This window comes from Bubalus kerabau, chromosome 2 (assembly GCF_029407905.1).
Source record: "Bubalus kerabau isolate K-KA32 ecotype Philippines breed swamp buffalo chromosome 2, PCC_UOA_SB_1v2, whole genome shotgun sequence".
In the NCBI taxonomy this organism is placed as follows: domain Eukaryota; kingdom Metazoa; phylum Chordata; class Mammalia; order Artiodactyla; family Bovidae; genus Bubalus; species Bubalus kerabau.
This window is the reverse complement of record NC_073625.1, coordinates 83,992,888-84,020,568: the sequence shown is the minus strand read 5'-3', so window position 1 is coordinate 84,020,568 and position 27,681 is coordinate 83,992,888. Positions and strand designations below refer to the sequence as shown.

The following is a 27,681-nucleotide window of genomic DNA, read 5'->3' as shown; positions in this document are numbered from 1 at the left end:
TCTCTCAATCAATAGCTAACACACAATAGATTACTTGAGATGCCCTTAATTGAGAGTCTCAAATAGGTGCTGTCACTGTGGCCTTGAAGGCCTGCCATCAGCAGAATAGGCAGGGTCTCCGCCTTTTATCTGTTGTCAAAACAACTTTTATTATCACTTTTGACTAATAGTCAAGTCTTTTCCCCTACACAAGTTTTCTTTATGTCAGAAATTTGAAGGTGGCCTCACTATTGTGTGAATCAAAATGTCAACTGTCGAACTTGGAATATGTTCTTTTTTAGGCTTGTATACTGTTACATGTGGCCATTGGAAAGAATAAGATTTGAGTGTTAGCGCCCAGCCTCAGAAGCATCTCGCAGCTCGTTGTCTCAAACTGCAAGACTTAACATGTTTTATGTGAATGCATATGCTTGAGTTCTCTTTTCAAGAAACAGTCTCTACATTGTAACTGGCAAATACTCACCAACAACAATTTCATAACCTTCCTGAAATACATTCCAGTGCTATGAGGGAATTCTTCTGAATCTGGAGCCTTTAACTAGATTTTCCTTGGACTGTCTTCAATTAAGAAAAAAAATGCTACTCACTGTTTTCTCATAATATTCTTTTCCAAGACAGAAGTCAGTTATTGTTTCATATTTTCTTTTATCTTTGCAAATCCAATTCTACTTTCACTCAAATATATCTTATATGCCTTATATATTTAGTAATATATTACTTATACAGTACTTAATTGCTATTATATTACTTTTCATGAAGAATTGTAACGTTCTTACATGGACTCTATATTTATTGCCTTTGCTTTTTATACATGCACCTCCATTTGTCAGCACTTATATTTAAATTAAATTTTAAGTTGGCAGCTTTTCAACTTAAAATCTAAAATGGTTCTTCTTTTTCCTTAATCTCTTTTTTCCACAGCTTTTTGTTCACACTTTTAACTTTAAATAGATTCACATCCTGTTTACATTTCTACTTTCCCACCACTCTCAGAAAGCAAGGATGAGAATTTCTTATCAGTGTTTGGTTCAGAGTGCCTCTCAGAGTCCAGCACAGAGGACTCAGCAACTATTTGGTTCAGTGGATGAACATCTGTAAGACTAAATGTAGTGTTTTCATGTAAGGCAGCATTTAGTTACTAGAAAGAAACTGCCAATCTATATCTTACCCATATTTATTAGTCTGTAGCTAGACTAAAAGGAAAAAGTATATGTATATATTAATACATGTATATATACATTTTTAAATTAAAAATAAGATGCTAATTTTCTTATCACAGTATAATAGAAAACCTTGTTCTCATGTTTCTATAAACTTTTCTAAAAGGTACTATGGAATGCACATAAACTGAGAACAAATCATTTTGTAACGCTTTCATTAGTGACTAACAGTGCTTGAACAGACTAGAGATTCCACAACTGCTTGTGAATTACTTAATATATTGATTAATAAATATTTTCAAAAGATGATAGTTTATACCTTTCTTAGAGGTATAGTAACAGATGGAATGAATAGAATATAGCTAATAATAGGCAAAAAACAAGAATATATTTTAAAGTTTTTGTTCCTAATGATAAGGGAGATAATAGTTAATTCAATTTGATCATTTATTATGGGCCAGATTCAGTAATAGAGATCTCTTCAAGAAAATTAGAGATACCAAAGGACTATTTCATGCAATGATAAACACAATAAAGGACAGAAATGGTATTGATCTAACCAAAGCAGAAAATATTAAGAAGAGGTGGCAAGAATACACAGAAGAACTATACAAAAAAGATCCTCATGACCCAGATAACCACGATGGTGTGATCACTCACCTAGAGCCAGACATCCTGGAATGTGAAGTCAAGCGGGCCTTAGGAAGCATCACTGTGAACAAAGCTAGTGGAGGTGATGGAATTCCAGGTGAGTTATTTCAAATGTTAAAAGATGATGCTGTGAAAGTGCTGCACTCCATATGCCAGCAAATTTGGAAAACTCAGCAGTGGCCACAGGACTGGAAAAGGTCAATTTTCATTTCAACCCCAAAGAAAGGCAATGCCAAAGAATGTTCAAACTACCCCACAATTGTACTCATTTCACATGATAGCAAAATAATGCTCAAAATTCTCCAAGCCAGGCTTCAACAGTATGTGAACTATGAACTTCCAGATGTTCAAGCTGGATTTAGAAAAGGCAGAGGAACCAGAGATCAAATTGTCAACCTATGTTGGATCATCAAAAAAAGCAAGAGAGTTCCAGAAAACATCTATTTCTGTTTTATTGACTATGCCAAATCCTTTGACTGTGTGGATCACAATAAAATGTGGAAAATTCTGAAAGAGATGGGAATACCTTACCTGCCTCCTGAGAAATCTGTATGCAGGTCAAAAAGCAACAGTTAGAACTGGACATGGAACAACAGACTGTTTCCAAATTGGGAAAGGAGTACGTCAAGGCTGTATATTGTCACCCTGCTTATTATTTAACTTATATGCAGAGTACATCATGCGAAATGCCAGACAGGATGAAGCACAAGCTGGAATCAATATTGCCGGGAGAAATAACAATAACCTCAGATATGCCCTCAGACACTACCCTTATGGCAGAAAGTGAAGAACTAAAGAGCCTCTAGATGAAAGTGAAAGAGGAGAGTGAAAAAATTGGCTTTACTCAACATTCAGAAAATTAAGATCATGACATCCAGTCGCATCACTTCATGGCAAATAGATGGGGAAACAGTGGAAACAGTGGCTGACTTTATTTTTTGGGGCTCCAAAATCACTGCAGATGGTGATTGCAGCCATGAAATTAAAAGACTCTTTCTCCTGGGAAGAAAAGTATGACCAAATGAGACAGCATATTAAAAGGCAGAGACATTTCCAACAAAGGTCTGTCTAGACTAAGCTATGGTTTTTCCGATGACAGATGTTGAGTTGCCTGGATGGCATCACCGACTCAATGAACATGAGTTTGAGTAAGCTCCAGGAACTGATGATGGACATGGAAGCCTGGTGTGCTGCAGTCATGGGATCACAAAGAGTCAGACACCACTGAATGACTGAATTGAACTGAGATTCAATAATAAGAATTGTATATTGATTGTATATGTAAGCCCCAAACAGCCTCTAGGGTAGAGAATCTCTACTTTCTAAGGAATATGAAACATAGAGACTGAGAAAGTTGCCTCATAACTGGCCTTGTGAATCAGTATTTAAATTCAGAATATTTAATTCCATTGACTATAATCTTTATCTTCATGGTTTGTTAATTCTCAAAGAATAAAATGCGCTTAATATTTTGAATAAATGCTGATGTACTATAGGCAAAACACAGGCCCCTGTACTTGGGTCAGTAAGGTAAGCTCAGTTGAAGAAAATTCTTTCCTTTTATTTTCTATATGTCTATTACATTCTGAAATGAACTCTGCTATTTCTCTACTCAGGGATGCTTTCCATATGAAAGTAGTATGCACTTCCAACAGATCCTCTACTGGAAAATACTGAACACTTTTGACAGATTCAGCCCAAACAAATACAAAATGGATCTCCTCTTCAAAAATTGTGCATCAGTTTAAAGATATGTTTGTGTATTTTCTTTCCTGACAAAAACTCTGCTGTGTTGTTTTGCAACTTTAATTTTCCACAAAGAATCAATAACAGTTCAATTTCAGCTCACAAATATGCTATATAATTTTAAATTATTAAAAAATTAATATACCAAATAGGTACATAGTTTAAGGGGATTTGACTGTAATAGGCTATTAACTCAACAAGTAGCATTTAATATTTCCTCTAAAAATGCTACTTTGTGAGTGTTACGTTAGTAATGAACAATATGCTGCTATGCAGATTGCATAAATCTATAATGGATTATTGATGGATCGCAGTTTAATTTACAATGAGAACAATAAATTTATCAATTGTCCTAAGTGCTTTTTTTAATGCTTAGAGTCTTTCTTTTTTTTTTTTAATTTGATTTTATTTTTAAACTTTACATAATTGTATTAGTTTTGCCAAATATCAAAATGAATCCGCCACAGGTATTTGGATGCAAACATGTATTTGGCTGTCTTTTCTTCTGTTTTGTTTTATGTGTTTATTTATTCTAGAAGACTACAGGATTGAATTTTTAAAATGTAAAATCAGCAGACAGAGATTGAACCTATTTATCTCTTTTGGAAATACATGCCTTTAAATTTGGGAAAGAAAGCATGCTTCCTATTACCTTGGAAAAGTACTACAGAACCAAATACTTTGGGGAAAGGGTAAAATTTAGGAATGTTTCTCAAAAAGCACTGGAATCATAGCAGAGGAAAATAGGTCTCCGCATTCTCAGCGGATTGCTTGTAAATTCAAATGACATGCACGATGTATTGAAATATTCCATGACTGATTCGCCACATTTACTGCAGCATTAATATAAAGAGCTCTTGGAAAGCTTCACCTTCTTGCTTACTGATGAGTGGAATTGTTTGCGTCTCAGCTGGGAATGTAATTGGCACTCACTGTCCTCAGCTTTTCAGAATATTGGCATTTTGTTTCCAGAAAATTCTTAAGCATGGGAGGAGCTAAATGGAGGCGGGAGGATCTTCTGAATAGGTGAGATCACCCATCAAGTACTGACACATTCATATTCTCAAGGTTTATTTGAATAGTAACCTGTTGCCTGAAGTTATAATAATGCCTTTATATATTGTTTCTTGTTTCACCTATAGTGTGTGTGTACTTCAGCCATGTTTGACTGTTTACAATCCCAAGGACTGTGGCCTGCCAGGCTCCTCTGTCCATGGGATTTTTCAGACCAGAATACTGGAGTGGTTTGCCATGCTCTCCTCCAGGGGACCTTCCCAACCCAGGGATCGAAGCTATGTCTCCTGCATTGCAGATGGATTCTTTACCTGTTCGGCTAGCAAGGAAGCCCAATTAGCAGCATTTTTCTAAAGCAGGGTTTATAAATCATTTTTAATGACATAGGATTTTATTCAAAAGGAAATTTCTTAGATATTCAAGTTTTCTTATAAATAAATGATTTTTTTCTCCTCAAAACAAACTCTAACATCACATAGTAATACCAAACTTGTTTATTGAATATTTAGGTGGCAGGGACAATACTAAGCACTTTAGACATTCACCTCTTAATCCTGATATTTATTTCATATTATCATCCTCATTTTACTGATAGAGAAATTGGGACTCAGGAAAAACTAAATAATATTTTCAACAATCCATTTCTAAAAAGCAATTGGGTAGAGTTTGAATCTAGGTTACTTTGACTCAATGTATAATCTTCCAACCTGTATCCTGCTTTGTAAATGAGAGTGTATTTCCCTCATGTTAGTGCAGCCAAAAGTAGGGTCCAGCTGCTTGCTGTTCAAAAGCCAATAAAGAGGCAAGGTTCTTGGAAAGGAAAGTTTGCTTTATTTTGGATGCCAGCAATCAGGGGATGGGGGAGATGCCTGTCCAAAGACTGAGGTCCCCCCTGACAATCATGGGGCAAGAGCCTTTATAAACAGAGGGAGGGGGCTACATGCAGAAATAGCACAGTCAGCTTTGAAAGTCATTTTGAAATTGGTCATGTGGTGGTCTGACCAGCAACATCTTGGTTGTTTTAGGTACATTTAATCTTCAGTTCCATGGTCCGTTTGTTCTCATTTCCTTGAGGCCAATTCTCAGAATTGTGGCAGCTTATATCATGGCTGTAGTCTGGTCATCCTGTAGTTAACTTCTTCCACCTGGTAGAGGTTTCAGTATCTACAAGACAGTTCATAGAATATGGCTCAGAATATTACCTATAGCCCTTGAGAAGGTCCTTGACTCTTTTTCAGTCATGAAGTTGTGTCCGACTCTTTGTGACCCCATAGACTGTAGTGCACCAGGTCCTCTGTCCTCCACTGTCTCCCTGAGTTTACTCAAATTCATGTCCATTGGATCATTGATGATATCTAACCATCTCATCTCATCCCTTCTCCTTCTGACTTCAATCTTTCCCATCATCAGGGTCTTTTCCAATGAATTGGCTCTTCATATCAGGTGGCCAAAGTATTGGAGCATCCTTGACTATTCTTAGTTACTAAACTATTATTGTTTGCTCTCCTTTGACTATTTTCCTTTGTTTCTACATTTTCTTACTTCTCTGATTAAATTTATTCTTTGGCTAAAGTTTTTCCACAGACAAAAGACAGGCAGAGGACATGAGGAACAAGGATCATAGAGTTCTGCTTCACATCATTAGTGTTGGTCAGCTGAAAGTAATTTATATAATATAATACATCTCAAAAAGTAATTTATATAATATACTATAATTAATATGATATGATATGATATGATATAATATAATATATATATCCTGTCCCAGAGGATTTTTATGGCAGTGAAACTATTCTGTATTATACAATAGTCATGGATGGATGTCATGATAATTTGGTTAAACCAACAGAATGTACAACTAAGAACGTACAACCAAGAACTAACACTGGGGTAACCTATGGACTTGGGATGATTATGATGTGTCAATAGAGCTTCAATCTTGGCAAAAAAAAAAAAGTTACTATTCTGGTGAGTGATGTTGGTAATGGAGTAAGATATGCCTGTGTCAGGGCAGGGATTATATGGGAAAACTCTGTACCTTCTTACCTTCTCAATTTTGTTGTAAAATTTAAACTATGCCCCCCCCATCTTAAATATTTTCTTCTTCTTTTTAAAACTGTCACCATATCCTCAAAACTGTTATTAATTTTTTTATTTAATTTTAATAAGATTTTTTGCACTGCTGCTCATCAACTATTATAAAACTAAATTTGTCAAATTGAGGCAGAAACATTAATTCAATTTTTAGTACATTTTGTAAGTTGGCAAAAATAGAAAAATATCTCCATTTTCTCAGTCACTATCACTGTTCCTTGCTATTAAAAATATTTTTAATTAAAATTTTTATTTTTATTTTATAGAGTAATTATACAGTGTACACTATCACTTTTAAGTTTTTAGTTTAGATTCAATATACATTTTTACAGATGAGGGTTTTGAAAGTTATGATGCTTATGTGCAATGGCCATTAAATATTCTAATAAATATAAAAGAAAGGAATAAAACCTTCAGGATGCAAAAGCATTCTGAATTAACATGCTTCAACTATATTGTTCACAAGACTCATGAACAAACTCATTTACAATATTTTTTAGATCTTTCTCAGTTACAAAATAAAATAGAGCAACACAATTCACAAAATATGGAACAGTGTAGTCTATAGGTGAATGTGAAGTCGCTCAGTCGTATCCGACTCTTTGCGACCCCATGGACTGTAGCCTACAGGCTCCTCCGCCCATGGGATTTTCCAGGCAAGAATACTGGAGTGGGGTGCCATTGCTTTCTCAAGGAGATCTTCCCAACCCAGGGATTGAACCCGGGTCTCCCGCGTTGTAGGCAGACGCTTTACCATCTGAGTCACCAGGGAAGTCCTCTAAGCATGAATTTGGAATTTTCTGTTTAGTATTATTTGTAACAGTCTATTTTTTTCTACAATTATTTTATCTTAATACTAGTACTTTTTTGTGGTTGATTTTTTTTATCAGTATGTCATAGGTTATAGGCAGAATCCTGTCCAGGGAATCTTTAATAAAATATCATAACTAATAACAAAGAAATTTAGTGTACTAAACATGATTATATAAACCAGTAAATCACTAACAATTATTTAGCTGCTGCTGCTAAGTTGCTTCAGTCATGTCTGACTTTGTGCCATCCCATGGACGACAGCCCACCCGGCTCCTCCATTCCTGGGATTCTCCAGGCAAGAATACTGGAGTGGGTTGCCATTTCCTTCTCCAATACATGCAAGCATGCTAAGTCGCTTTAGTCATGTCCGACTCTGTCCATCCTATGGACAGCAGCCCACCAGGCTCCTCTGTCCACAGGATTCTCCAGACAAGAATACTGGAGTGGGTTGCCATTTTCTTCTCCACAATTATTTAGAATATAGTAGATTTTAGAAAAAAATCACTTTAACAAGTTTATTATAGATCCTCCAAAGAACAAGAAATATCAACAGACATGGTCTTATTAATGATTGTGACATTATACTCTAGTTTAAATTAATTGAATTATTAGGGTCAAGGGAAGACTATGTGATTTTGTGTGAAAACTGTAATCCATACATCAAAGTCAATTAGTACCTAAGTCAGTCATAATTTCCTTCAAACAAATGACTATATTGACTCTCATTAAAAGATTTTAATGGGAAATCAAAGATATCAGATTTAATAAAGCTTAGAGATGATTTAAAATTTCTAATTTAATTCTAGTATATAAATGTTGCTACTAAATGTAAGCTGCTTGGAGAGAAACATGAGTAATACACAAATGATATATATTTTTCTTGGTGAAGATGCAAATAACTATTATGTTTAAAAACAATTATAAATGAACCTTGAAGATGTTAAGCTAAGTATAATAAGCTAGTCACAAGAGGAAAATATGTAAGATTCCATTAGTGAAGTCGCTCAGTCATGTCCGACTCTTTGCGACCCCGTGGACTATAGCCTACCAGGCTCCTCTGTCTATGGGATTTTCCAGGCAATAGTACTGGAGTGGATTGCCATTTCCTTCTCCAGGGGATCTTCCCAACCCAGGAATCGAACCTGGGTCTCCCGCATTTTAGACAGGCGCTTTACCGTCTGAGCCACCAGGGAAGTATAATAAACTAGTCACAAGAGGAAAATATGTAAGATTCCATAGGTACAAGTAAATAATAGTCAAATTCATAGAGAGAGAAAATAGAGTAGTCAGTGCCAGATACTAGTGAAGAGAGACATACAGAATTTCAGTTTTGGAAGATGAAAAATGTTCTGAAAATGGAGGGTAATGATGATTTCCTAGAGTGTCAGTTATACTTAAAAATATTCAAAGCAGTAAATTTTATGTTATATGCATGTTACGTGCATGCTAAGTCACTTCAGTCACATCTGACTCTTTGCAACCTTACAGACTGTAGCCTGCCAGGCTCCTCTGTCCATGAGATTCCCCAGGCAAGAATACTGGAGTGGGTTGCCATGCTGTCCTCCAGTGGATATCTTCCCCACCAAGGGACTGAACCTGCATCTCTTATGTTTCCTGCATTGGCAAGTGGGTTCTTTACCACTAGCGTGACCAAAATTTAAATTATGCCAATCAATCAATCAACCTACTAGTGAATAAATATCAACTATAAGACGTCAAACTATGACTTTCAAGAAGTATGTGATCTTTTTGAAACTGGACAAGGGGAGTCCAATAATGAAGTATGATGCAAGCCGTGATTTAAGACAGCATCTGATGTATTGGTAAATGGATTTACAACTCAGTTCTTTACTGTAGGTGCACCAGATTTCAACTGTGTCTCACTCTTAATCTTCCTTCACAGGTCATGTTGGATCTGGGACCACTGGAGCCTCTGTTAAGTTTGCCTCCAATATTGTAATCAGGCATGCTGGTTTACCACAGTATGTTGTATGATTTTACTGATTCCTTAAGCTGTAATATCATAGCATGAATAGTTTGGGAAGAACTGTTTACGAAGTTCTGAGTTTAGTTAAGGAGAGATCATTTTGGACTGGAATGAATTTGTGAAACTACATAAATAAAAAGATACTTAAAAGGGATCATAAAATATGAGCATAGGTTTCTTATAGTTATTTTGTTTTTGTATTTGTGCAAATTGTGGAGAAAAGAGGTGAGAAAGTGTATGCACAGGAAACAATGAATAAATCAGTTTGGCTTTAGCATAAATGTTAATATAAGGGAAGAATGGCAGACAACCTTGGAAAGTAGGCTTAGGAAAACTTTGGGAGGTCTATGAGTGACGAGTGAAATTAAATTAAAAGGAGGCATTGGATATTTAATTTCTTTTTTTTTAATTCCACTTCCTTCACAAATTATCAGATAATGGCTATACCAAATCATATTTATCAATTGATGCTGCTTCTCTTGAGGTATTGAAGTATTGAGGGAATATTTTTACTTTTAATATCTTTTACTAAAAACCTAACTGTAAGAATGTAAACAAAATCCAAGGATGGATTTGTTTGGAATGTATATATGTATACAGCTTCAGCCTGTATAAATTTTTGACAGTTGAAAAAAGTACTTGGTCCTTGAGACCTAAATAATTAAAGAGAATTGTGTGTATACTTGAGCTATTCCTTTTAAATGTACCACCAGGTCTTCTATAATAACATGGGTCTCTTTAATAAAGTTACAGATGATGGAGAAAAAAATGTTCAAGCAGAGATCTGATGCAGTATGTGTTTTCCATTAATTGATCAGTTTGTGTAATTCTGTAATTCTGTTATACCTTGCTGGGAATCTCAAAGAAATCAATACCGACCAAGATGAGATAGTTTCTCTGCCAACCTGACCCATGTTTAATCACAATTCGTTAGCAATATATTGCAACTTATAAAATCCGTATTCTCTTCTGAGACCACCCTGCTTTGATAATTGGAGGCTCATATACCTCATAATTGTATGTCATTCAAGTGTCATAATCAGAGTAGTCTCTGAGTTCTACAAAAGATGTTAAGTTTCAAGATGTGGTGTATGATTTATGATGATTGTTTTCTTCTCGATTTAACTAGATTCTCTAGAGAATTGAAAAGGAATTTTCATCAAATCACCCTCAGGCCTCTGAAACACAAACAGGAGAATTGTGAGTCCCCTGTAACTGGCAAGGCCACTTCCTCTCAAGTGAAGACATTTTAAAACTGGTCCTGGCAAAGTAAATATTTCTAAATGTTCTTGAATGTTGTCATGTCAACTTCAGTCATGCATCTAAAAAATAAATTCATGACACAGGGGGCTTAGGTAAGTGGATCACAATAAAATGATCACTATCATGGTTTTTAACGATTATTATCTCTAACCCTGATACTGATCATTTGAAAACCTATTCAAACCCACAAAGATTCTTCTTTAATACTTTTCTTTTTGTGTTTGTTAGCTCTCAAAAGCCTCTCCTTTGTCTTAGAAATACCTTGAGCTCAATCAAGTGCAAATCAGGCTGCTAATAATGAATTTAGTCACAATTTATTGAGAGCTCACTGAAGGTGCAATAATACTAGGTGCTGCAGCAAGAAATTTTAAAAGAAGTCACACTATCCTGATATTTTGGAATTAATAGTTTTCAAAAGGAGATGGTGTAGGACAGGGAAGCCTGGGGTGCTGCAGTCCATGGGGTTGGAAAGAGTTGGACACAACTGAGCAACTGAACAAAAACAAAAAGGTAAATATGCATGCTGAAAAATGACACAAAGCTTTTAAGATGTAAATATGTTTATTTTCAAGAATTTTGGGTATTTGTTATACTTACTCATTCAGTCATTCCTAAATCTCATATCAGGTTTGACATACTTTACTAGGTTTTTCTCATGACCTTACTTTAATCTCCCATATGGGATTTTCATATTGTATGATCATCTATGAATATTTCTGGCTGTGTAAAATGAGTTCCTCAAAGTTGGTACTTACTCTGTTTTATTCATCTTTCAATCTATATTGCATAATAAAGCACTATTTTTATGTTAAATATTAATTGAATATTAAATGAGTGAATGAATAAATGAAAGAATCAATGAACTGTAGGATATCAATTCAGGTCAAGTACACTCGGAAAATTTGGCCTTTGAAAGCATGTCAAATATAAGCTAAGTCAAAGGCAGAATTAATATTCTGAACGAAGGCAATGGCACCCCACTCCAGTACTCTTGCCTGGAAAAATCCCATGGACGGAGGAGCCTGGTAGGCTCCAGTCCATGGGGTCGCTAAGAGTCAGGCACGACTGAGTGACTTCACTTTCACTTTTCACTTTCATGCATTGCAGAAGGAAATGGCAACCCGCTCCAGTATTCTTGCCTGGAGAATCCCAGGGACAGAGGAGCCTAGTGGGCTGCCATCTATGGGATCGCATAGAGTCGGACATGACTGAAGTGACTTAGCAGCAGCAGTAGCAACAGCAGAAAACCCAAGGGGAACATTTAAAAACTCACTAAGAATGGTCCTAGTCTTTAATAATATGGCTAGGAATAAAAAGTCATACATTAAAGTCAATAGCTTTTAACATGTAAACAAAAGTAATTAGAAACCCCATATACATTAAAAACAAAAATAATGGGACTAAGCACTCAATATGTAAAAAATTGTTCAAGATCTGTTTGAAGGAAGTAAATGTATTATGAAAAGATCTGATATAACATTTTAATTTTCCATTCATATAAAATTTTTGGATATTCAAGAAATGGCAATTCTTATTTATTATGATAGACATTAAAACTGTACACCAAAACTTGTGTGTCACTTTTTTCTTCTGGACATATAGAATTGACTTTCATGTTACCTTGAATTTAAATATGGCCATGTGATTTTCTTTGGTCAGTAAACCTGAGAAGTTACATGTGTCACTTCTAGGAAGGAGCTTTAAATGCCAGTGCATGATTTAACATGTTTCCATTGTGACTTTTTTTTTTTTAATAAAACTTATGGTAGAAAGTTTCAAGATGAAGATTCTATTAGCCTGGGTCCCTGAGTAGCCATTATAAGAAGTGCCAATCCCTTCCATGCTCACTAAATTGCTATGAATTAAAAGTAAGCATGAAGAATACAATTTTAATGTGTTGAGACAGTGAGAATTGGTGGTTACATTGGAAACTTGGAAATATAATAAACTAAAACATTATTCCACAACAAAGATCAACAATCTTTTTCTGTGTAGGTCCAAATATCAAATATCATTCATATACTTTCTGTCACATCTTCTTACCTCTTTTGTTACAGCACAAAAGCAACCACAGGTAGTACCTAAATGAATAAATATGGCTGTGTTCCAATAAAATTTTTATTTATAAGGAAAGTGAAATGTTAGATTTGGTCTATCAGTTGGAATTTGCTGATGCCTAATCTGAAATTTTAGTATAATTCCAACAAATTCACAACTGGCTTAATTTTTAACCAAATTTGATTCCATAAGTCATATGGCAAAAATATATAATCAGAGGTACAAGATATCTAAAAAAAAAAAGTAATTGGGCAAAGCTAGCTCAAACAATTATTAAAATATATTTGAAATGCCAGCTTAGATACTGACACATGAATGGATAGATCAACAGGTATAAGGGAATATATTATGTAGTGAAGGTGTCACCACTTATAAATGTAGAAAAGACAGATTAATTGATAACATTTTAACAATTAAGCTATCTGAGAAATATTTAGATTTATATCTGACTCCTTAAAGAATTTTTCTTATGGACTAATATAAAAAGAAACCAAAATACACTTGAAGAAAACATGGGAGAATGTCTTATACGATTAAGCTATGGAGGTAGAATTACTTTACATAACATCAAACTGAGAAAGCATGAGAATTTAAATTAATTTAATAAACCATATAAATGGTATGAAGAGAATCAAAAGACAAAGGAGCATTTTGGAAACATAGTTGCAAAAACTATAACAGTTCAATTGTTTACTTAGTGTTTAAAGTGCTTCTGCAAATAACTAGGTAAAAGTTATTAACAAAACTCGTTAACAAGATGGTATATAGGTTATGAAAACAGAAGTTACCATAAAATAAAATAAGAATGAATTTTCAAAAAATGAAAACATGCTCAACTTCAAGTTAAATTAAGGTAAATGAAACAAAAGCTACATGTTTATGAAATCACACATTTTCTTGTATGTAAATGTAGAAATGTAAATAGAAAATGTAAATTTCTATGTGGAACAAGTAATTATCAAATAGTTACATTCCCTTTAACTTGAGAATTTCGTGTTTGGGAATTATATCCTACAGATATTCTGCAGAGACTCAGATATAAACAAAAGGCGCTTTGTGTTTATTACAGAACAAAACTGAAAACACCTACATGATTACAACAGGATACCACTTCTAGACACTATTCTGCATGTTATAAATGGTACTCTATGAACCTACTGGCTTCCCTGGTAGCTCAGACTGTAAAGATTCTGCCTGCAATGTGGGAGACCTGGGTTTGATCCATGGCTTTAGCTTTATATTTCTTATCAGACATTTAAAATGGATGAAATGCATGAAGCAATTGTGATTTGCAGTTTCCCTCAAATGGGCCTCTATCATTTCTCTAAGTAAATGCTATCTTGACTTTAGCCACTAAATCCTTGCTCTACTGAAACAAAAACAAAACTGCAGAACTTGTGTAACATACCTCTCCCGCTGAGTCCCCATCGGTCCAGGTGTTAAAAATTGGCCTCTTTTTTTTTTTCATGCCCTTGATATATGAAAACAAAACCAGAAGGAAGCTTGTTGAGGAAACTGTGTTTTAAACAGTAGTAGCTCAATCTGTTGATTTACAGGCTACTGATTTACAAGCTGTGAATGAATTGAAGCCTTCAGCAACAGGAAGCTCTGCCATTGGGAAACCCTAGAGCTCCAGCTGGAGCCCGGGGACCTACTTGAATGCTTACAGGAAAACTCACTCCAGGAGCCCCTGTAATCAGAGTTGTTAACCAGAAGGAAATGTCTTCAGTGCTCTTACATGGCTCTTAATCAGATACTGACAGAGTGCCTTTGATCAAGGCATTTGCACCATGAGGTTAACCAGAGGGTTCAGTATGTCCACATAGATTTCACAGTCAGCTCCAAATGTACACAACCAACAGAGAGACTATTCAAGCCTGATCCTGTGGCTGACTCTCTCTGTCCTCTCAACCTCCGGGGGCTGTTGTGGGGATTAATGAGCGACATTTTTCAAGCATCTTGCCATCCCTGGACTTGAACGGAGAGCGAAACAGGAGGCATTGTTGTGGAGGCCTGCTTGCTACTTCTTTGCTAGCTGCACATGTCTTAATTGAAACCTTAGACAGTGGCACCAGCCTGCTGCCCTGCGTTAGGCCTTTAAAAACACAGTGGAGGAGAGAAAGAAACCTCAGGGAGGAATTATCTCACACACAGAGATCACTGGTGGGTGAAATGGCCCCGGCTGAGTTATTTTTCATTTGCCAGTTTGGTTGGTATCCAGAGTCCGTGACTTGAAACGAAACAACCCTGTAGTTGTGGAGCCGAGAAACAAAGTTGGCACTGAGGTGCCAGATCAAGCAGCTCCTAAAGTGAAAGTGAAGTCACTCAATCGTGTCCGACTCTTTGTGACCCCATGGACTATAGCCTGCCGCAATCCTCTGTCCATGGGATTTTCCAGACACGAATACTGAAGTGGGTTGCGATTTCCTTCTCCAAGCAGCTCCTAAGGTGCATCCCAAAGATGCTGAGAAGTTAAATATTTTCTGTCACTTTCATGGCTGGTGAAAGACTTCTTATACTTTTAGTGGACAAGATGGATTAAGTCTGTCTCTTTATAGAGCAAAAGCAATTGCAGAGTCTGCACATGGGAGAGATATGAATAAGGTAACAGCTAGATTTTTTGTGTATGTATTAAAGTGACACATTACAGGGTGAAAGTTTATTTCTGTATTCTGTCATATTCATTGGATGGTACAGAAACAATATGAATGTAAATAATCATGAAATTCTGCAAATCTACAGGTTGTAGTTAGGTTTAAAATGGTCAGAAATAAAATAAGAGTAATTTAAAAAAAGATCTATGAGTTTTCTTTCATTTAGATGGCAATATGTATCCAAGATTGGCAATATGTATCTAAAAGCTAAAAAAATAGGCAATTGTAAGACAGAAAGAAGTAAGTTGTTTTTCACATTATTTACCACTAAGCAGTAAATGTAAATTTCAAAACATAATTATTTTTATAGTACTTAAATCACTTGGTTTTTATTTTTTAAAAAACCTTTAGGAGATTGAAGAATCACCTTTCACGCTCTAGTTACTGACCTGTAAAAAAAATATGGAAAAATCACTGGGGCAAAATAAAAGATAAGTGGTTATAGTTAGTTTTTGATATATTACCTTGAAACATAAAGTGATTAAAATGTATGGAAGAATTTTTTCCTTGCCTTCTTTCAAATTAGTTAATATTATTCCAACTTGGCAGTGCAGTTAAGATTCTTACATTCAGAGATCAATATATATTTCAAATAGAGTCACCAGTCCACTTACTGTTTGAGAATTTTTACATTGAAATTTTTAACTGTTAGTTGCAAATTAAGGTAAGTAAATGGTTAAGCTTTTGTTTATAAAATTCACTTATTTTATTTTTCACTTAGAAAAAAAGTGCTTTCAGTTTCATAAGTAATCAATTTAAAAATCAAAATAAAATATGATTTCTTCTAATTTATCAAGATAAAGCTTTAATGAGTTTTAGCAAAATCTTAACAGCACTACTATTATGACAAATATGCTAAATTAGGTCTTTGTGCAAGACTTTAACTGTGCCAAGAGGTTGTGAGTGTTCTTTGGATGGAATATTGAGCATTGTGTACCTGACCTTCTGGGATTATTTGATTCTATTGGAATGTTAGGGCTTTCCTGTTGGCTCAGTGATAAAGAATTTTCCTTGCAATGTAGGAGATGCAGGTTTGATCCCTGGGTGGGGGAGATCCTCTGGAGAAGGAAATGGCAACCTACTGCAGTATTCTTGCCTGGGAAATCCCATGAACAGAGGATTCTGGCAGGTTACAGTCTGTGGGATAGCAAAAGAGTCAGACACAACTTAGCAGATAAACAACAACAACAAACAGGAGTGTTTCTACCTGTGATAAATAGAAGTTATCTTTGAGAAAGCTGGAGTAATCCAGTTTCCTGGAATTGCGCCACAGAGTCGTGTGAACTAAAGTTAAGTGGCTATGAGCATAGTGCCCTGGAGTTGAGGCATGCACAACTTACCCAGCACTACGCTTCTGTCTAAGAGAACCCAAGTTGTTAAAGGGTCTTCTATAATGAGCAAGATGACCTGCAAAACTGGGTTGAAGTCTCTAGGTAGCCAGCCATATGTTTTTATAGCTCATATAGAGAAACCTGAAAGAATCCACTTTTATCCCTCTCTTCTTTTCTCTCTCTTTTCCCCAATACTTTCCTCTGGGTTCCATCTGCCAGCCTGAGCTTAAAAGTGTCAGCCACGTAAATGAAGGAAAACATTACCGTAGTTTGTACAACTGGAGGATATTGTGTGCATTCTTTCCCTCTAGCTGCTAGTACCCTGTAAGCCACAATATGAAGCACTGGTTTATTTTCATCAGAGGCATTCAGTGAGAGTGACCTAATAATTCTCAAGGAAGTAGAATATGTATCAAAGGAATATACAATTCGTATTTGTATAGACACATGAGACTCATGTCTTCTCTCTTTTAAGTATAAACCTCACATTCTGAAAGTATTATATTGTGGAAATTGGCCAACTTCAGTAAGATGAAAACTTGATTTGGTATGTTACTTGTAGCTGGATGAAAAGGAGAAACATTCCCTCCTGACACATTCTCCCCAGCTCTCTTGTTAATCCCCAGCAGTGTTTGGGTACAGACCTGTGTGCTTCATTCTTTCCCAAGTCAAACTGACAGGTTTCTAGGTGGTCAGACAGGACAACAAGCCAAACTGAAGGTAGTAATCAAGACTTTATTACTGAGATAGTATGAGTAAGAGGCAAAAATAGACACCAGCTCACAAATGCTCCAGTGTTTTCCACAGAACAGCACCAGGCAAGGGTCATGTGAATCAGCACAGATGGAGGGATCCTCCCACTGCTGATAGTGCTGGACAAAAGGCTCCTGCCATTTTATGGATCCACTGGAGTAAGCCTGCATACGCTAGGATTTAGCAGTAGAGAAATACTCAGTAGAGAAAAGAGGACTCTAAAGGGAGGCCCAAGGGTTAGGGATGCAGGTTTTCATGTAAACATGTGTCTTCAGCTATAACTCCCTCCAGAAAACTGCAAGGTGCTGGCCATGCATCAAGTCAGGAATGAGGAGGACAGCTTCCCCTCAGTCTGGGATACGTGTTCAGTCATGTCTGACTCTTTGTGACCTCTTGGACCATAGCCCGCCAGTCTCCTCTGTCCTTGAGATTATCGCAGCAAGACTACTGGAGTGGGTTGCCATTTCCTCTTCCAGGGGATCTTCCCAACCCAAGGATCAAAATAGCATTTCTTGCATCTCCTGCACTGGCAGCCGGCTTCTTTACCGCTGAGCCACCTGGGAAGCCCTCTTACCCTGAGGCCTGCCATGTGAAGCCTTGTAATTACCTATGGTCGGGTATGAAAGATCATCCAGAGGATTCTGGCCTGGAGCTGGATGCCTCAAATTCAGCCTTGAGACATCTCATGCAAAGATGAAAGTATGCTTGAGACAGAGGGTTCTGATATACCTCTAAAACTTAAATGCATGAGACTCACATATAGGGTTTGTAAAACTAGAGGGTATATTTCAGACATCTCCAAGCAGCTCTACCTGATGGATGGAATCCTAATAAGCAGGAACTAGAAGTCATACTGAAGAGTTCATACCAGCCTCAAAGGGGATATAAAACATTCATTTCTCCATGGACACTGTGTCCTTGAGGAAGGCCACTTACTGTTTTCAAGTGCTTGCTTTCCTGAGAGTAAATATTCATTGATTTTTAATGTTTACTCTTTGTTTGGAGCATCATAGATACAGTCCTGACAATTTTGATATTGGGGTCAACCTATTAGCTGGTTTCAAGGAGAGATTTTTTTCCAGATCTCTAGGTGGCAGCTCTAATGAAGGGTGATACTCCTCAAGGTAATATGTTTTTTATGCTAACAGTTTTAGCAGTTTTAGATTATGCTTTGCTGATTCTGTTACAGAGATGCCTGTAGCAAGACCCCAGGATTCAATTCTTTTTCTACAATTATAGGTATAGACATTCTCTGTATTCTTTTTTGTGTTCTGCTTCTCTAAGTTGCAGTATATATTCCCAACTTCATGTACTCTTCTTCCTTCACTCTAATTCTGCCTTGAGACATAGCTTCTTTTGCCAGTAGGCACGTACCGCCTCAAAATCCGGAGCACAGCTCAGTGGCTATCACTTTCTTCCTTAGTCCAAGGAAAGGAGGAAAGGCAGTGGCAACTTTACAGTCCAGGCAGCACCCCTGAGTCCCCAAGACTTTTCTTAGACAAGTGACAGGAAAGCATTTGCACAAATAGCTTGTATTTTATGTTCCCTGAGGGAGTGGGGGACAAGGATATTTACTGTGATTTTAAAACTCTCTCCTTGAGTCTCATTTTTTAATATCCTAGTGTTATGGAAGAAGCCATGCTGGTTACATTTGAAAACATTCAAAACTAATGAGAATTCTCATGAGGTGATGACTAATATCTCACATAGTATATATGAATACAAACAAATGACTTAACAATTTTCAGTGTTGGAATCAAGTGGTTTTGAGACAATGGTCTTGACCCTCTCAATAATCTGATATACACAAAGGAACATGGACTGTCATTAGTCAACCCTGATTTGTAAAATTCACTATACTAGGATGAAAATAAGCCTTCAAGTTTTCATTATAATTTTATAAAATCCTGGAACATATAGCATGGTCAGCAAATAGATGAACATATTAATTTTTCTGTAGTATTTAGATAAGTAAAATAATATATTAATGGCTTTAAGAACTTTATCTCAAATTTCATTACCTAAAAATATTGAAATTCTTCCAAGAGAGGGAGGATGTGATGGTATGACTCTCAAATTTCACAGTTCATCAGAATATCCCGAGAGCACCAAGTCTGGGAATGGGCTTCAAAGTTGAGAAAAACCATGGAAGACACTCTACCTATAATGAAGAGGTTAATTTCTAAGAAACTGAGAGTGCCTCCCAGAGAAGAAATGTCCATACAAGGAAATACAGTTTCCATATTGGCTAATGAAAACTCAAGGTGTATCACATGACAACTGTCAGAGGTCAAGATGTATCAATGACTGACCAAATTCATTAAAGGCTATTTATATTTTCAAAGTAAAAGTTCATTCACCACATAATCCAAATATCCTGGGAGGGCTAATACTTCTGTCTGTTATTATGACTATTCCAGTTTTCATTGTTATGACCAGAGACTTTGCTCTGGGAGGTACTTAGCAGATGAGAAATTAGACTCCAGAAATGTGAATCAAATACATTGTTGAGGAGCATAATGTTGATGCTACTCTTCAGGTTGAAACTGATGTAGAAAATATGTGAAATTTGAATATAAACAAAAATATAGTGGTTTAAAGAAAACTATTCATGCCAGATGCTTTTATTTCTCATTCCAAGAAGAAAAAAGCACCTCTGAAGTTAGATCTTCAGAAAGGAATCTCCTCATGGACACACCCCTTATTCTAATGTGAATTGTTTCTGCTTGTATTTATGCCAAGGGAACATTTCCTCAAGTCTAAGTCATTTGGTCTCAAGTGGCTCAGACGGTAAAGCATCTGCCTACAATGTGGGAGACCCGGGTTTGATCCCTGGGTTGGGAAGATCCTCTGGAGAAGGAAATGGCAACCCACTCCAGTACTCTTGCCTGGAAAATCCCATGGACGGAGGAGCATGGTAGGCTCATACAGTCCATGGGGTTGCAAAGAGTCGGACATGACCGAACGACTTCACGCACTTAACACCCAGAAAGTTAGCAGAATAACTAGTACTGGTTGCTGACTGGTGGCTCAGCTGGTAAAGAAACTGCCTGCAATGCAGGAGACCTGGGTTTGATGCCTGGGTTGGGAAGATCCCCCAGAGAAGGGAAAGGCTACCTACTCCAGTATTCTGGCCTGGATAATTCCATGGACTGAATAGTCCATGGCTTTGTAAAGAGTCAGATACGACTGAGCGAATTTCATGTCATTTCAGTTCAAGGAGAGCAAATTAAGAGAGACTGTCAACTCTTCAGGTCATGACTCTACTGCTGTATACCCACTAGGTGAGTTTTTAAATCATGCCTATTTACTTCCTTTCCAATTGGTTGAAGATATAGTTTTCCCAAAACAGAGCAATATAAACCATAATAAAGATGATGTATTTGTTTCTAATTTTCTGATTATTTGACACACTTCGTGCCTCCGTACTCTTTCATAGTGCTTGACTGACCCAGTCAGCAATCAGAAGATAGCCATACATTTCTTCAGGTCCAATATTCTGGGTCCATACAGAGGAGTCTTGAGATGCCTGTAGCCATTGTAATGAAAAATTAGAATCTTGATGAAGATTTTTCTCAGTTTTAAGCTGCAAAGAGAAGTAGGTGTTTTACATTTTTTATTCCAAATATAAATTGTAAGTATCCATTTTCTTTTAAAAGAGCCATCTATTTGCTGCTGAAACATTGGCAAATATTTAAACATGTTAGGATCTGGGTTAGGAGTAGAAGAAGCAAAAATTGACTTTTTCTTCATGAGGTTGCAATTTGATAAGAGAAATAAGACATATATGTAATGTAGGGATGATGATAATAGTAGATGACAGTTTCATAACATAGAAAATTGTTAAAGTTGAATTGCAAAAATGGAACTTTGAACACTATTACTGATAGCATGCATTTTATGTATGAAAAAATAAGCAATACAATTCATACATAATTGAGTAAGCTCTAAGTGAAGCTTTTTTCTATTTAGAACTTTTCAATCTCTAATATGGTAATGTATGTGATGAGTTTATAAAAATTATATATTAAATATATAAGAAGAATATATTCAGTTGTGGGCATCTTGAATTTGCTAACCTACACAGACTCTGCGGAGTGACATCTGACATATAGAAATAGAATATGGCTCACTTAGATTGAAACTACAAAGACGTGTTCGTTGCTGTCAGGAATTAGGAAAGAAAATATGATTCAGGTAAAATTAAGATCAACTATAATTGAATAATTAAAAACGGAGTATGAACCTGAGAAATCAGATACATAGAGAGAACTAGGGAGAGGACTGTACCCTGTGAAGCCAAAGAAGGTTAATCTTTAAAGGAAGTGGATGACACAAAAATCAAGGCGAGCATAAGGACTCCGAAAAGGTTACTGAATTTAGAAATTGAGTGACACTAATACTTTTAAGAAGCTTTGTCAAACTGTTGAAGACAATACCAGGTGATAAATAAAATCATATGAAAATGGAAACAAAGCTTCTTACACACACACACACGTGCACACACATGTGAACACACACATGCACGCACACACACACACACATGCCCAAACCATGCTGCACATGAAGAAAATGGTCTAAAAAAAGGTAAGCAGACATACCTAAAACATACTTGATCCAGTATTCTAAAAGCAGGAACCACAGACTATACCTATTTAAAAACACATATTTCTTAGACATATCTCATATCTACTGAATCAGAATCTCTAGAAACAAAGACAGTGAATCTATATTTTAGCAAATTCTATGTGTGATTATTCTCTACACTGAATATGGAGTCCCAAGGCTCTTTATATAATATCTTCCCAAGATAAAGGTCAGGGCTTTATTTATAAATCTCATGTTAGAAAATGGAAAAGGAATAAAAATAAATTCAATGGTAAGTACTATGGAGTAGATATTTTCCTTCTGACATACTAATATCAAAAAAGCATCAATGAACTAACAAAAAAAAAATCAACATTCTAAGGTCACAGCTTCTTAATATTAGGCAAGGTCATCATAGTAAAATGGTGAGCTAATAAATGGAAGGTTTAAATGTTTCTATTCTCAAGTAAGAGAGTTATGTAAAATTTCAGTATTGAGATAATATCAAATTAAAGCAGATTCATGATTATTGATTGAGTTAAATCTAAAAGCATAGGTAGATAGGTAGTGAGAAAAAGAGAGAAAAGATATAGTTCCATTTTTTTCCCCCAAATACAGTATGAATGGGGAAAAAACCTGCAAAATTTTATAGGAAAAGAAAAAAGACCCACTAATGAAAATCAATTAAGATGAACGGGTTTCTATTTTTTAGGTTTTCAGCCCAAGACTGTACTGGAGAAGAGCAAATATCCGTTCATCTTAAAGACCAAAGCCTCTTGCTGTGAACTAACCCCGCCATCTGATGGGTGTCAGGTGTCGTAACATGGTTCTCATTGTGCATGTTTGAGCACAGCTCAAGAACCAAAGCATAAATAAACAAATGGGCCCACTGTGGAAGGCCCACTGTGGAAGGCCAGTGTATGAGTGATTCTGTGTTCTGCCTTAGAGATCAGAAACAGATGTAAACATTGGTAATTATGAATGTTTCAGGCTGTCTTGCATGCACAAAAACAGTTGCTTTAGAAATTCTGGGTGGGGTTGGCCTAACACAAACATGATTTGTCTTTCTGAAGTGTAGCATGAGAGATAAGACTAAATGAAAGCACATTCATTATGAAATGAAATGTGGAAAGATCACTTACTTGTGAACTTCTGGTGTCACAAATGAAAGTTTTGAAACTGTTTGAGTCACTTTTCTACATTTATGAACTAATATAATCACATGTGGGAAGGAACAAGATGGCGGGGATTTGCTTCTTCCCACATCAGATTTCAACCATTTCAGGTAGATGATATTTTCTGACATACAGATTTAACATCAGAACAAAATACTAAGCAACTGTCCAGTTCAGTTGAGTGCAGTCGCTCAGTCGCCTCCTACTCTGTGCGACCCCATGAACCACAGCACGCCAGGCCTCCCTGTCCATCACCAACTCCCAGAGTCCACCCAAACTCATGTCCACTGAACCAGTGATGCCATCCAACAATCTCATCCTCTGTTGTCCCCTTCTCCTCCTGCCCTCAATTTTCCCCAGCATCAAGGTCTTTTCAAATGAGTCAGCTCTTCACATCAGGTGGCCAAAGTATTGGAGTTTCAGCTTCAGCATCAGTCCTTCCAATGAACACCCAGGACTGATCTCCTTTAGGATGGACTGGTTGGATCTCCTTGCAGTCCAAGGGACTCTCAGGAGTCTTCTCCAACACCACAGTTCAAAAGCATTAATTATTCTGTGCTCAGCCTTCTTTATAGTCCAACTCTCATATTCATACATAACCACTGGAAAAATCATAGCCTTGAGTAGGTGGACCTTTGTTGGCAAAGTAATGTCTCTGCTTTTTAATATGCTCTCTAGGTTGGTCATAACTTTCCTTCCAAGGAGTAAGCATCTTTTAATTTCATGGCTGCAATCACCATCTGCAGTGATTTTGGAGCCCCCCCAAAATAAAGTCAGCCACTATTTCCACTGTTTCCCCATCTATTTGCCATGAAGTGATGGGACTGGATGCCATGATCTTAGTTTTCTGAATGTTGACTTTTTCACTCTCCTCTTTCACTTTCATCAAGAGGATCTTTAGTTCTTCTTCACTTTCTGCCATAAGGGGATCATAGTGTTCCTCACTAAACAATTTTCCATCCTCTCCTGTAGCTAAATGTGGCTAAGTTTTGGATGATTTCATGTTAGTGAACATATATCAGACTTGCAGGAGGTCTCCTTAAATGAACTTCCTCCCTTCTTCATTCATGCATAAATGAAGTCCTTTCCAGAATGGAAGTCACATGTTGAGGATGGCCAATGGGAACCTGTGACTTAAAACACTGGGAACAGTGAAGCTGTCCTACCAACTTTGAATTGCCTCTGAGGAGAAGGCAGTGACAACCCACTCCAGTACTCTTGCCTGGAAAATCCCATGGGCGGAGGAGCCTGGTAGGCTGCAGTCCATGGGGTCGCTAAGAGTCAGGCACGACTAAGCGACTTTACTTTCACTTTTCACTTTCATGCATTGGAGAAGGAAATGGCAACCCACTCCAGTATTCTTGCCTGGAGAATCCCAGGGACAGAGGAGCCTGGTGGGCTGCCGTCTATGGGGTTGCACAGAGTTGGACACGACTGAAGTGACTTAGCAGCAGCAGAATTCTCTTATGTGATAGACAAATAAGCTTCTATATTATTTAAATCTTTGAATATTTGTTTATTGGTAGATGGACCAAACTCTACAGAATGTAGATTAAATCCAGCCAGACCATATGACCAGGGGCTGGTGAACAAGAATGGTCATGTTTTGCTGACAGTTTGGTGCAGGGGTCAGCAAACCACCATCCATGGCCAAATCTCCCCAGTGACAGTTTTGGCAAATAAAATCTTATTGGAATGCATTTTCTATTGCTGCTTTCACAATACAATGTTAGAGTTGAGTAATTGTGACAGAGACCTCATGACTCATAAAAACTAAAATAATTACTATCTGGTACTTTATAGAGAAACGAAATGACAGCTCAGATCTAGTGGGAGATAAAGGCAAATAAGTGTAGACAGCCTAATGTATGGTAAATATAATATGAATAGGAAGGGTTCTGGGTGCTGCAGAGAGGGCAAGGAATAACCTGGACTTGAGAAACCAGAATATATTTCCTAGAGATGGTGATGTTTAAGATGAACTTAGAAGAATGTGTAGGTTAACCAGATAAGTGAGTCAGTGAGGAAACTGTACAAGCCCAAAAGCCAAAAGTGACAAATTCTGTCAAGTGAAATGAATACTGAAAACTGCCCCAAGAAGTATGGGAGAATAACACCAACTATAGAAGTGCCTGGAGAATCCCATGGACAGAGGAACCTGGCAGGCAACAGTCCATGGGGTTGCAAGAGTTGGATTTAACTTAGAGACTAGACCAGCATAGAAGTGGCTATAGAGGAAGCCACAAAGGAGCAGGATTGAGCTCAATAAAACTTAGAAAAACCAAATTAATGTTTTACTTGTCAGTGAATTTTACCAGGTATTTGCATTTTAACCTTCATTGTTTTTATCTGAGTTTACAACAGAATTGCAACTTATTTTAAGAATGCAGTGAAGTTAGATGCAAAGTGGATGAGAGTACATCAGGAAAGTAAGATAGCACATTCAGAACTAGTCCTTGAACCAACCTTGCTCTCCAGTTCTGGATGCCAAAATTAAGTATGAATAAAAGTATTTGGGTTACTTATTGCATTGCAAATATGAGGATCCATTATTTTGAGACACGTATTCAATCATCTGGGTTTGGGCTCAAAAACTGGGAATATCAAGAAGTGAAAAGGTAATTTCAGTTAAATTGATCCAGAAGCTATTCTGTGAAATGCTGCTTTTTTGTAGACCCATACATCAGAACCTCTTGGGCCATTTGGAAAGTTAAATATATTCGGTGACATCCTGATCTTGTGAATATAAATCAAAGGTAGTTCACTTCAATCTGCGTTTTAGAAACTTCCCCAGTTGATTCTGGTGTACAATAAGGTTTCTAAAAATATTTTTATATTTCTGGTTTTTGTAGCACAAACCCATAATCATTCACTATTCTCAATGCACAGGGCAGAGAAGCAAAGAGCAGTTGCCTCTAAGCTGGCATGATTGAGTTTGGGAAGGACAACGACGATGTGAATGTGTAGCAATTGCCAATTCATGCCTTTTGAGTCTGCTTTCTGCTTTTCCTTTCTTTATGTTTCATGGACCTCTCATTTTGTTCTTGAACTATTTCTGACTTCATAGCTCCACATAAAGAGAAACATAGTCAAAGTGTTCATAGATGCTGTGAACAGAGTCACTATTTGATTCAGGAATTACTTTCTGGCTGTAATTTCTGAAGTTACAGTGCTTTCCTTTCTAGCTGTTAACTAATCTTCTCTCATAACACCTGACACGGATGTAGAATTTAGCTGCTTAAAAAGCACCTTCATATACATTATCCCTTTTGATCCTATAAAAGGCTCTGCAAAGTAGGTATGGATTATGGTATTCACTTGCCAGATCAAAATGGGAAATTCTGACATGACTCTAGTTGATCAGAAAAGAAGCCCAAGCTTAAACTAAAATATTCTGACTTCAGTTCTGCAACTTAAATGTTTATGCATATTTAACATACTGGAAGCATAACTGGTTAGGAAGTGACTTCTTAGAGTAGATATAAGAAACACACACATACACACTCCTTGTAAGGTAGCTAGCTATTTTTCAGTAAAAGGCTCTTTTCTATAAGTTCTGGCAAATCTTAGCTGACTCTTTCCACTACTGAGACTTGATCTAAATTAGTTTCTCATCCCTAACATTGAAAAGGCTATTCTCTCTGCCAAGTCATATTGGACACAGCATGAGGTTTCTGTACACCCATCAGTCTTCTAATTGTCTCAGTGAATAAGCCAAGCTTTTCCCATGCGTAGTCATTTTTCAGGCAGGAAAAGAGAAACCACTCTAGATATTTCAAGCAGAGAAAGAGCTCATAAAAAAGTTGGTTTTAAAGGTGTTGGAAGGGTTGGAGGAGCACATGTGGGACACGAGTTTTAACTAAAGAAAATAAAACTTCAGAACTTCTAGAGGTCCACATCTGTCAACATGCAGAGGCTTACACTAGCTGCTGCTGCTGGATCGTGGTCACTTATACTGCTGAAGTCACCTCCACAGCCTTGGGTCTGGAGAGACCTGGCTGTCACTGTAGGGACCACCAATGTTCCTGGAGTCCCCAGTACCCTAGAGTAGTTTCTTTGCAGCTACTGCAAGAATCCAAAATGAACTCCCTGCTGTCTTCATACTTTAATCCTCTGGCAGAACCTAAATGGAAACCAGCTGACAAGGGAGTCTGGGAAGTACACTTCTCAAATTCTAGCCTCTTGTGCTGGAGAGAAGAGCAAAGAAAGGCAAATACGAATAGTTTCAACAGAAAAGTCATGGCAGAACCTGGTTCATCCAAACCACCAAAAGGTTTAAAATAACCTTATGTATCATATGATGAAAAGAACGGAGATGTAAACTAATATACAGCACTAGGAGAAATAGGAATAGAAATTTAAAAAGCTATAAATCTTAAGTTTTTTGTACATATA

The 27,681-nt window shown here is 36.8% G+C and overlaps 1 long non-coding RNA gene and 1 other non-coding gene across 3 annotated transcripts in view; both read right to left on the bottom strand.

Moving 5' to 3' along the window:
- Positions 1 to 5,396: 5,396 nt before the first annotated feature.
- LOC129644781 (uncharacterized) overlaps positions 5,397 to 27,681 on the bottom strand; it is a 58,519-nt gene continuing 36,234 nt past the window's right edge. The window contains exons 3-4 of one of the 2 annotated variants that reach the window (XR_008710983.1): positions 14,195 to 14,257; positions 5,397 to 5,735 (exon numbers count right to left, since the gene is read on the bottom strand). This is a non-coding gene — a long non-coding RNA (uncharacterized LOC129644781). The remainder of the gene's footprint in view (positions 5,736 to 14,194; positions 14,258 to 27,681) is intronic. The other variant, XR_008710986.1, reaches the window with a different exon arrangement.
- Positions 8,600 to 8,671, bottom strand: TRNAF-AAA (transfer RNA phenylalanine (anticodon AAA)). The gene has a single exon. It is a non-coding gene; the product is annotated as a tRNA-Phe (tRNA).